This window comes from Narcine bancroftii, chromosome 11 (assembly GCF_036971445.1).
Source record: "Narcine bancroftii isolate sNarBan1 chromosome 11, sNarBan1.hap1, whole genome shotgun sequence".
Lineage (NCBI taxonomy): Eukaryota > Metazoa > Chordata > Chondrichthyes > Torpediniformes > Narcinidae > Narcine > Narcine bancroftii.
Window position 1 is genome coordinate 27766951 of NC_091479.1, and position 12014 is coordinate 27778964.

Sequence of the window (12014 nt, forward strand, 5' to 3'; positions counted from 1 at the left end):
ATCACTGGAGGAGGGTGTGGTGCCGTGGGATTGGAGGGTTGCAAATATAGTTCTGTTGGTCAAAAAAGGCAGTAGGTGTAGGCCAAGTAATTATCGGCCAGTAAGTTTGACTTCCGAGTGGAGAAGTTTATGGATGGTATACTTCAAGATACTATGTACAAATATCTGGATAGGCAGGGATTGATTGGGGGCACCCAGCATGGGTTAGTGAAGGGAAAGTCATGTTTGACGAAACTTGTTGATTTTTTTGAAGAGTTGACAAGAAAAGAGATCTATTTGAATTTTAGTAAGGCTTTTGATAAGGTTCTGCATGTCAGGTTATTTAGGAAGGTTCAGTCACTAGGGATTAATAGATATTGAGATGGGTTCAGAGGTGGCTGGGAGATAGACAGCAGAGAGTCATGGTGGACAACTGTATGTCATGTTGGAAGCCTGTGACAAGTGGAGTGCCTCAGGGATCGATGCTTGGTCCCTTAAAATTAATGATTTAGAGTAGGGTGTGGTGAACTGGGTAAACAAATATGCAGATGATACAAAAATAGGGGGTGTGGTGGATAGTGAGGTAGATTTTCTTAGATTACAGGATTTGCTTTGTTTGGAAAAGATGGCAGATGGAATTTAATGTTGACAAGTGTGAGGTGCTGCATTCCAGAAAAAATAATATAAATAGAACATATGCAGTTGAGGTGAGGGGGTCGAGGGGAGGGGGTTGAGGAATGAAGAGGAACAGAGGATTCTTGGAGTTATGGTACAGAGTTCACTGAAGGTGGATTCCCATGTGTTATATATAGAGAATTTAGGTTAAAATGGCTTAAGTTAAAATGTGATGATTAATCATAAAAAGGGAAGCCAGAACGGACAGGGAGCTTACTAGCAGCCAAGGACAAAAGGTTCAGCTGGATATGTTTTTTTAAACATATCTTTCCATGGTCATAGTGAGAGACATGCAGGAGACAAAAGATTGATAAGAAGGGTGAGAAACAGAATTTAGTGTATGTAGAGTTCGCAGCGTACGTAACGAACGTGATAATTAAAAATGCAGTTATACTTAGAATGCTTTTGCAATACTAACCAATTAAAACAGTATTAATAAGTAGGGGAAGGGCAAACAACAAGGGTATAAAAATCAATGCACTGTATGTATCGGGGCTTAACTGGTGAGAAGCCAGTTGAGTCCAACTCTGCAGACTTGTAAATAAAGCTTGTCGTGTCATCAGTTTTAAAGAGACTCATGTGTGAGAAGTTTTATTTCTGACAAATGGGGACTCGTCCGGGATCTACACTCCAGCCGTGAGGGGAGGCGAGAAGAGGGACATCGGAGGTGGTGCACCCCGCTGAGTTCAGCGGCTCCTAGTCCCTTGCTCGTCGCTTCGGGCGGCTTGAGCGAGTGGTATCCGGACAAGGTGACACGACAAGACGGAGAGGAGAAGGGTGACGGTTCAATCCCCGAGAAGACACCGGTAAGTGACGACTTACGATTGTGGTGTGGGGATTGGGTAACAGGTTTAACGGGATACACCTGTTAGGATAAAAAAAACCTAACGTAATAGATAAGGTATAGAGCTTTTGTTGTGGCGTGAGGACCCTGTCGTGGGACTCTAGGATAGACCCCAGGGAAACCTCGGCGGTAACCGAAGGAGGGACAGCACCTCCGACGAAGTGCCGAGAAGAGAGGGGTCGACCGCAGGGAAACCTCAGCGGTAACCGAAGGAGGGACAGTACCTCTGACGAGGCATCTGAGAAGAAGGGAGTAGGGTCCAGAATGAGAGGGTCCTCAGCAACGATAAATGGATCTAGGTGGGAAAATGGGAGGATCAAAATCTAAGGGCTCGTCTGAAAATTCAGGACAATTCCTGGGAGTTCCCCTTGACATCCCTTTGGGGAGAATGTTTGAAAATTGGGATAGTAAAAGATATCGAGACAAAAACAAGAAAAAGATGGTCCAATATTGTCTCCTTTGGTCGAAACAACCTATTAAAGGTTCCTCGGTCTGGTGGCCGAAATTTGGATCTGATGAGGATTGGGTTAGACAAGCATTAAACATATATGTAAATTCGAGACCAAAGGTGAATCAAGAAGAGTCAGCGTATGCATTTTGTTGGGTTCCCTGGCCAGGATCCTTAACAAAATGTTTTAAATTGAGGGTTGCGGGAGAAAAGAAGTGGGAACCTCTGGACAACCTTCCCCCTCCTTATATTCCCCCGGTGCCTACTGCGCCCGAGGAAAGCTCATTACCGGAGGGGAAAGGTGATGAATCTGATTGCCCCGAAAGGGGCCGGGAAAAAAAGAATTAATTAAGGGAGTCGGACCCTAAACTTCCACCGGTAAACCGACCCTGGACAAGATCCCAGACTGGTCCAGGACCATCAAAGTTTTCAATAAGCCTAAATCCCCTGACGGAAGTTCCTATGGGAGGACCGGGAGGGGGAACGGGATATGTGAATGTTCCCCTAACTAGTACAGAGGTGCGGGGATTTAAGAAAGAAATGAAAAAGTTATTGGAAGATCCTATAGGACTGGCCGAACAGCTCGACCAATTCCTGGGACCAAACACATATACGTGGGAAGAGATGCAGGCAATAATGGGAACATTATTCTCACCCCAGGAGAGGCAGATGATTTGACGGGCTGCCCTCCTCATGTGGGAATATGAACAACCTGGGGACCCCAGACTCCATGAACAAAAATATCCCTTAAATGAACCCAGGTGGGACAAACGAACACCCGAGGGATTGGCAAGTATGAGACAATATAGAGAGTGGACAATTAAAGGGATACGGGAGGCTGTGCCAAAGGGTCACAATTTCACCAAGGCATTTGGGAACCACCAGGGGAAAGACGAGTCCCCTACTGATTTTTTGGAGAGGGTGTGAAAGAATGTCCAACAGTATGCGGGCGTGGACCCTAGTACACCAATGGGTGAACAGCTTATTCGAATTGAATTTGTTTCCAAATCATGGCAGGACATTAGAAAGAAACTAGAAAAGGAGGAGGACTGGAGCGAAAAACCCCTAAGTGACCTGTTAAAAAAGGCGCAAAAAGTATATGTGCAGAGAGAAGAAGAAGATCAAAAGAGGGCGACAAAGGTTATGGTACAGACTATCCGACAGATGAATGCTGAATCCAGAGGGGAAAGAAAACAAAACCTTCCTCTAAACAACCCAAGATATCCAAGAGAGGGAAGACCCCGGAGGTTCGTTAAGTGCTATTACTGCAATGAGGAAGGACACTTTAAGAGGGAATGCCCCCGATACAAGAGGGAATTGCGTGCCCTCGAACTTATGGAAGAAGATTAGGGGTGTCAGGGGTTCCAAATGTTAGGGACCAAATATAAGAGGGAACCCCTGGTAAAACTAAAAATTGGTCCCAAGGGAGAAGAGGTGGTTTTTATGGTGGACACAGGAGCGGAACAAAGTAGTGTAATAACTGTGCCAATCGGAACTGAGCCTGTAAAAAGTAATTTGACAATTTCTGGGATAGAAGGGGCTCCCAGAATGGTATCAATAATTCCCCAAGTAACAGTGAAACTGGAAGAAAGAGAAGGGGTACAAGACCTCTTGTTATTACCGTCGGCTGGATTTAACCTCCTAGGAAGGGACTTACAGGCTCTCCTAGGTTTGGGTGCTCTCCCTGTGGACGGAGAAGTGCGAGTCCACCTCTGCGCTTTAAAGGAAGAGGATGAACGGCAGATTGACGAGAGAGTCTGGTATAAGGAGGGAAATCGAGGAGGTCTGGACATCCCACCTTTACATGTCACATTAATACCAGGTCATCAGCCGGTAAGGAAACGTCAGTATCCTATTTCTTTGGAAGGGAGAAAAGGGCGACAGCCGGTAATTGAGACTTTAATACGAGACGGACTATTAGAAGAATGCATGTCACCTTATAACACCCCTATACTCCCAGTGAAAAGTCAGATGGATCCTATCGCCTAGTTCAGGATCTAAGAAGTTTGAATGCTATTGTTCAGACCCGCCACCCAGTGGTGCCTAATCCCTATACTATTATGAGTCGGATTCCCCCAGACCATGAGTGGTTTAGTGTTATCGACTTGAAGGATGCCTTCTGGACGTGTCCATTAGAAGAGGAAAGTAGAGATATGTTTGCGTTTGAATGGGAAAATCCATGGACAGGTAGACGGAGACAGTTTCGGTGGACTGTATTGCCCCAAGGATTCACTGAATCTCCAAACCTGTTTGGACAAATGCTAGAACAAATCCTGGTGGACTATCCACAATCTGATGATTCCCAACTAATGCAGTATGTGGACGATTTACTATTATCAGGACCCAAGGAACAAGAAATGAGGGGAGATACAATTAGACTCTTGAATTATCTGGGGAAAAAGGGTCTACGGGTGTCCAGGAACAAGTTACAGTTTGTTGAGAGAACTGTGATATATCTGGGACACCAGATAAGTAAAGGACAGAAACGGATTACCCCTGAACGGATTGCGGGAATCACTAGAATGCCTTTACCCCGTAATAAGAAGGAAATAAGACAATTCCTGGGACTCTTAGGTTACTGTAGGTTATGGATAGAGGACTACTCAGCTTTGGTGAAGTTTATGTATGAAAAACTGACAAATGAAAATGAATATCCATTGAAATGGACCCAGGAGGAGGAGGGATGGTTCGAGGACTTGAAGCATCGCCTGACACGAGCCCCAGTACTCACTCTGCCCTCTTTAAAACAGCCCTTCCAGCTATTTGTCACTCATAACCAAGGAACAGCTGTGGGAGTTTTAACACAGGAAAAAGGCGGTCAGCGACACCCAGTGGCTTTCCTTTCCAAAATGATGGACCCAGTGTCTCGCGGATGGCCGACGTGTATCCACGGAGTAGCGGCTGCTGCTCTGTTGGTAGAGGAAGCACGTAAACTTACTTTTGGAGGAAAGATGACTGTGTACACCTCCCATTCTGTGAGTGTTTTATTAACACAAACTGCCCATCGATGGCTGACTGATTCTCGCATATTAAAGTATGAAACCATTTTAATGGTCGGAGAAGATCTACAGTTTGCAAAGATTAATAGCTGCAACCCAGCTCAGTTTTTATACGGCAGTGAAACAGAGAGAGAGGTGGAGCACGACTGTGTCGAGTTGACAGATCTTCAGACCAAGACCCGAGAAGACCTTTGCGATACTCCGCTGGGAGAAGGATATGAATTCTACATTGACGGCTCCGCCAGATGTGTTGACGGAATGAGAAGAAGTGGGTATGCTATAATAGAAGGAAATACTTGGAAAGTAGTAGAATCCACGAGACTACCCGGAAGCTGGTCAGCACAGTCCTGTGAACTATATGCCTTGCAGAGAGCCCTCAGAATACTGGCAGTGAAAACTGGAACGATTTACACTGATTCCAAATACGCATACGGGGTAGTGCATACCTTTGGTAAGATCTGGAAGGAGCGTGGTCTAATTACATCAAGAGGAAAGGAATTGGCACACGAACAGATGATTACTCTAACTTTAGAAGCCTTGACATTACCCCAGGAAATAGCAGTGGTCTACATACCAGGTCATCAGAGGGGAGATACCCCGACAGCAATTGGAAACAGACTGGCTGATGAAGAAGCCAAAAGGGCAGCCATGCAACGAGAAGTCCGTTTGCTGACCTTAATCCCAATAAGGCAAGGCATAAAGAAGGCTCCCATTTTCACTGCTAAGGAAGAAAAGGACATGGCTCAGCTGGGCGCAAGCCAACTGCCTGATGGAACATGGAAGACACCAGATGGAAGAATGGTTCTAAATAAAGAAATAACTCGCAATATTTTAAAACACCTGCATCATCAGAGCCACTGGGGCACCTAAGCCTTATGTGACACAGTGCTTCGAGAATATGTGTGTAAGGGAATCTACACCTTGGCCCAACAGGAGGTGCAGAACTGTCACCTATGCACAAAAATTAATAAGAAGGTAATGAGGACAGGGACCATGGGAGGTCAACCATTAGCCATACGCCCTTTTCAACGTATCCAGATCGACTTCACAGAGTTACCTCAAGTCCAAAGATGGAAGTATCTGTTGGTGATAATAGATCACTTTACCCGATGGGTGGAAGCCTTCCCAACAGTAAATGCTACAGCCTCTACAGTAGCTCACCTCCTCCTAGAGCAGATAATCCCCAGATATGGTATAATGGATTCTATAGACTCAGACAGGGGTCCACATTTTTCTTCAAAAATCCAGCAATTGATTTGTAATGCATTACAGGTCTCTTGGAAATTGCATACCCCTTGGCATCCACAAAGCTCAGGGAGTGTTGAATGTATGAATGGAACCCTAAAAATGCAATTGACAAAATTAATGGTGGAAACTAAAATGCTTTGGATAAAGTGTCTGCCCCTGGCTTTATTGAGAATTCGTACTGCCCCACGAAAAGATGTAGGATTGTCCCCTTGTGAAATGATGTTTGGGCTTCCCTTCTGGAGTACAGTTGAGGGGTGTCCCACCTTGGGGGAAGGGGATATATTTGTTAGGAACTATTTACAGGCACTGTCACGCTCTCTTACAGATTTACGAAAGAGAGGACTATTGGCACAAACACCGCCTCTAGACTTTTCTTTACACAAAGTGGAACCAGGAGATTGGATTCTCATCAAGACCTGGAAAACTGAAAAACTCCAGCCCCAGTGGGAAGGTCCATACCAAGTTCTCGTAACTACAGAGGCTGCAGCACGAACAAGAGAGAAGGGGTGGACGCACGCATCCAGATTTAAGGGACCTGTAGAGGCGCCTCAGGACCCTGATACGAACTCAGATTGGACTTGTGTTCCTGGAGAAAAACCTCTTACCTTGCGATTTTGCAGAAAGACTTGATTCACAATGTTATTGTTATGTTCTTTGATTTTTCTTAGTTTGCCTATGTCTTTATCAGGTGTGAAATGTAAGAAATGCAGAGACACAGTGGTCCTGTTTCAGGACCACATTTGGGGAAGAAAGGAGGGTAATTTTATTTCCCATACCTCAGTTCCTGAGAAATGCTGGGCAGAAAATACCACCCAACATCCATATACCCCTTGTGTGGAAAAAGAAGGAAATAATATGGGTCATTATATACAGATTCCTAATACCACTCCTTTCCCTCTTAACGGTTGGAAGGGTGACTCAGGCCCACCATGCCCTGATGGACTCTGGTTTTGCATACACCAGCGTACTATTCCAATGAAAAGTTCCACTCCACACTCGAAAGTGCCTGCCCCTTTAAGACAGCCGGACTTAGTTCGAGTCCATCCAAATAACCATGAAAGTTTCGGTCATGCAGTTGGGGGAGATAACCTTTTTGTAGATCTGGCAACTAAAATTGCAGGAACTTTTAATGTAACCAATTGTTGGGTCTGTGGGGGTCCACGGATGTCAGAGCAATGGCCTTGGTGGGGGGAGTCCCTCAATTCATTGACCATGATTTCCCGAATATGGACAACTAACCGAACGAGATCAAGAGAAACTTGGTCTCTCTCTAACGTCCCCTCTGGTTTTTATTGTCTCTCACGAACCGGCAAATACCCAGTAGGAAAAAGTCCCTGCAAGGCTGTATGGATTCGCATTTCGCCTGGTATTTTCACTTGGTTTCCTAAACCCCTGACTTGGTTCTTATCCACTGTTTTTAAAACTAATTGCCTACCCCTGTCTAATAGCAATATTCAGCTTTGGAATTGTACCAGTTCCACCATCACAGGACCATACCCATCAAACCCCACTCTTAAAAGAGTTTGGGAACGGGGATATGGAGTATCCCCAAATGGATTATTCTGGGTATGTGGTAATAAAGCTTATACTCGTCTCCCCTTACAGTGGAGTGGAACTTGTTTCCTAGGAATAATCCGCCCAGAATTTTTCGTTCTACCCCACGATCACGGTCATAAATTAGGAGTGAAGATTTTTGATACATTACACCGTCAGCCCCACTCTAGCACGGTACATTTGGGACAATGGGGAGATGATTGGCCTCCAGAACGCATAATTCAATATTATGGTCCCGCTACATGGGCTCAAGATGGATCCTGGGGTTATCGTACTCCTATTTATATGTTAAATCGCATTATTCGCTTGCAAGCAGTCCTTGAAATTGTTACAAATCAAACAGCTATAGCCCTGCAATTACTTGCATCCCAGCAAGGTCAAATGCGCTCTGCTATATATATCAGAACCGTCTAGCCCTAGACTATCTCCTAGCCACGGAAGGAGGTGTATGTGGAAAGCTTAATTTGACTAACTGCTGCTTACAGATTGATGATAATGGCCAAGCCATTCGAAAAATCGCTGATAATATTCGTACTTTGTCCCATGTACTGGTTCAAACCTGGCATCCTTTTGCAAAATTAAATTGGATGGACAAATGGTTTGGAGGAACCTGGTGGCGTACCTTATTGTGGGTCATCGGAGGTATTTTATTCCTCCTACTTGTTTTGCCCTGTATTATTCCCTGTCTACGCAGCCTGGTGATTTCCATGGTCCAACAGGCTATGCAACCAGGGGAACTGGGAGACCCCGTTAGAATTTTACTTCAGCACGAAATTAATTTATCATGAGACGTTTCTCTTCCCCGAGTTAAAATCCCCATTCATATATATATATAATACACACATTTTAAAGAGAGAAAGGGGTGGATTGTTAGAGATAGAGAATTTAGGTTAAAATGGCTTAAGTTAAAATGTGATGATTAATCATAAAAAGGGAAGCCAGAACGGACAGGGAGCTTACTAGCAGCCAAGGACAAAAAGTTCAGCTGGATATGTTTTTTTAAACATATCTTTTCATGGTCATAGTGAGAGACATGCAGGAGACAAAAGATTGATAAGAAGGGTGTGAAACAGAATTTAGTGTATGTAGAGTTCGCAGCGTACGTAACGAACGTGATAATTAAAAATGCAGTTGTACTTAGAATGCTTTTGCAATACTAACCAATTAAAACAGTATTAATAAGAAGGGGAAGGGCAAACAACAAGGGTATAAAAATCAATGCACTGTATGTATCGGGCCTTAACTGGTGAGAAGCCAGTTGAGTCCAACTCTGCAGACTTGTAAATAAAGCTTGTCGTGTCATCAGTTTTAAAGAGACTAATGTGTGAGAAGTTTTATTTCTGACACATGGATCCCAATTTCAAATGCACCTTCAAAAGCGGAAAGAATTCCAAGGATATTACATTTTCATTGAAGACATTTCTTAAAGTCTAAGCAGCTGATCGGTTATTGGGAACTTGTGACACTTGGTGTTCGGCTCCTTTGCATTATCCTCTCTCGATCCGTGCTGCTGTGTCCTCTCACAATGTTGTAAGGTCATCTTCCTTTTTACCAACGACCAAGAGATCCACATTCAAACTTTCCTTCTATCGCCTGCTTAAAACACCCCAGAAACAAATCTTACGATCTTTGTGCAATTCTCATGCTTCAGGTAAGGAAACTGTACACGTGACTCCCGATGTAAGATGAGCAAGACCATTCAATGTGAAATTGGAGCGTGCGCGCTACTGTGATGGGTGGAAAGGCGGACACACGCCCAAAAAATCAAAGTCAAAGACTCGCAGCTCTGCTTCTATTCTCTCCCTGCTGCTGTCGACTGGAGTGATGTCACATCCATGCCGGCCTCCAATTGTTCGGTGTTCCCTTCTTTGTTGATTCCTGCCGTGCGCGTTGTCCCCTGGTATGAAAGTTGTTGGTCCCCGTGGACTCTGAACAGTTGCCACATTCGTCGGCCATCTTGTGTACTGGGTGGCATCCCAGTTAGCATGATGCCCCACCTCCCTAGAACCAGCGCTGTTCACTGCTTTCGGTCGCCTATATCTGGGTCGTGGGGGCTGAATTTGCTAATGTCCAGATGTGCTGGTTTGAGGTGGTCAATGGTGAAAATCTCTTCCTTCGCACCGATATCCAGCACACTCACCATAATGTGTGGAATGAATGATACACACCCGTGAAGTCGAAGTCGAAGACTGGTTCGTTGAACTGGCAGCTCTGCTTATATACTCTCCTGCTACTGATGACAGGTCTTTCGAGACGGCAAAGCCAGCCTCGGATTGGTGGGTGTTCTCGCCATTGCTCATTGCTTCCCACTGTGCGGGATGTCACCTGGGACAAGATGATTGGTTCCCGCAGGATCTGTGTAGTCACCGCGTTCGTCATCCATCTTGTGTACTGGCTTTCGTCCTGGTGAGCAGGCCGCCTCAACCATATATTGTGGAAGAATATGGACCCCATATTTACAAAGGGTGGCTCTAACATTCCCTTTCTCCTTAAGGCCTCAGTTTTTGAAAAGGAACGTTAAAGTACTTGGTTCTCCTGTTGGGGGTCCCTTGTCCTCATTTTTCTTCTTTTTCTTTTAGCAAGGGGATGGAGGGGAGATGGGGTGGTTTAATGGGGGGGGGGGATTTCTTTATTCTTTCTTTTAACTATGACAAGTGTATTTATATTTTATTTGTGTTATTATTAATTGTGTGAATTCTTTGTGGATTTTATTTATAAATAATATTTTTAAAAAATAATCAGAGGTCAATCCACAGGACGTAAAGTGGCCTAGAGCAACACTGGGGACACCCTCCTGCTCCCCACCTCCCCAAATATCAATGTGATCCACTATGATCATTGACAAAATCATCGAGGCACCCTTCACCCGGCCAACAGCATCATCCAGCTATTCCCGTCGGGAAAGAGATCCAGGAATTTCAGAGCCAGTACCTCCAAGCCCAGGAACAGCCTCTTCCTCCAAGCAGGGAGAACGTGGAACGATTGATGAGCTGCTCATACAAATACTCCTCGACTCTGCTATTTATTCAATAATATCAAGTAATTTTCTGGACGTGCTGCACATGTATCATTTGTCTGTTGTGTGAGGGCTTGGTTGTGTGTTTGCGTATGTTTATCCCAAGAACGCTGTTTTATCAGGTCGTACTTGTGCTATCCAAGGGTAATAAATTTGATCTTGTACTCTGGAGCGGGTGCAGAATAGATTTTCTGGATCGGAGAATGTATCTCATGAAGCAAAGTTGACTGAGTAGGGCTTTTCTCTTCCCCTCCCCCCAACCCCGCAAAATTGACTTTATTTACAAATTATTTCCAAAGAGGAAGACCATTCCAAGTCTTTTCTCCTCCTCCTGTTGTATCCAGATATTCCCTTCACTACACATTGCTGTATACATCTCTGTTTACCTTCATTGCCACCACTTTGATACCGTGTGGTTCCTGCCCCCCTCTGCTGTTGGAGGAGTTCCCCTTGGTCTCAGCCACTCAGTGCACGGTTATGGAAGGATTATGATCCATCCCCATAGTGCCTTCGTGTTGGCTACGCCAAGCCTCCGTGCATCCCTCAGCATGTACCCCTGCAGCCTGGAATGTGCCATTCGGCAGCGGTCCCTCCCCGACATATCCGCTTGCTGAAAGACTGACAGGACATGTTTAACATAGAACATGAGAGCACAGTACAAGCACTTCAGCCCGCGATGTTGTGCCGACCGATGTATTCATACCAAAATAAAAATAACTAACCCCTTCCTCCCTCATAACCCTCCATTTTTCTTTCATCCACGTGACTCAGAGCCTCTTAAATACCCCTAAGGTTTCAGCCTTCACCACCACCTCAGTTCTAGGGCTCATCCCATGTCCATGACCTGGTACACATACACTGCATTCCCTCCCCTTGTCACCCTCCTGCTCCCCCCACCCCGAGCCAGTAGTGAAGGTGGTTTCTGTCCCAACAGGTGTTGCGGACCTCATCCAGGGAGCAGATCCGGGAGATGAACCCAAACTGCAACGAATTCAGCTTCCCGCAGATCAAAGCACGTCCGTGGGCCAAGGTGAGTGACCCGAGGTGAACCAGAGCTCCTGGTGTGGTTTTGTCCTCTGGGTCCTTCCCTAATACTGTCCCCTGTCACCCACCTGGCCCTTCCCCAAAGCCCTCATCTCCCACCAGGCCTGTCCCCAAACCCCTCCCCCTGCTGAGATCATCCCCAAAATACTGTCAGGCCTGTCAACAAAGCCCCTATTCCCCACTGGGACCATCCCCAAAGCTCCACCC

General features: G+C 45.4%; 1 long non-coding RNA gene across 1 annotated transcript; it reads left to right on the plus strand.

The window, feature by feature from the left end:
• Nucleotides 1-784: 784 nt before the first annotated feature.
• LOC138745702 (uncharacterized) lies at nucleotides 785-9064 on the plus strand. Its single transcript, XR_011346426.1, has 2 exons — nucleotides 785-1460; nucleotides 6519-9064. It is a non-coding gene; the product is annotated as an uncharacterized lncRNA (long non-coding RNA).
• The last annotated feature ends 2950 nt before the right edge of the window (nucleotides 9065-12014 follow it).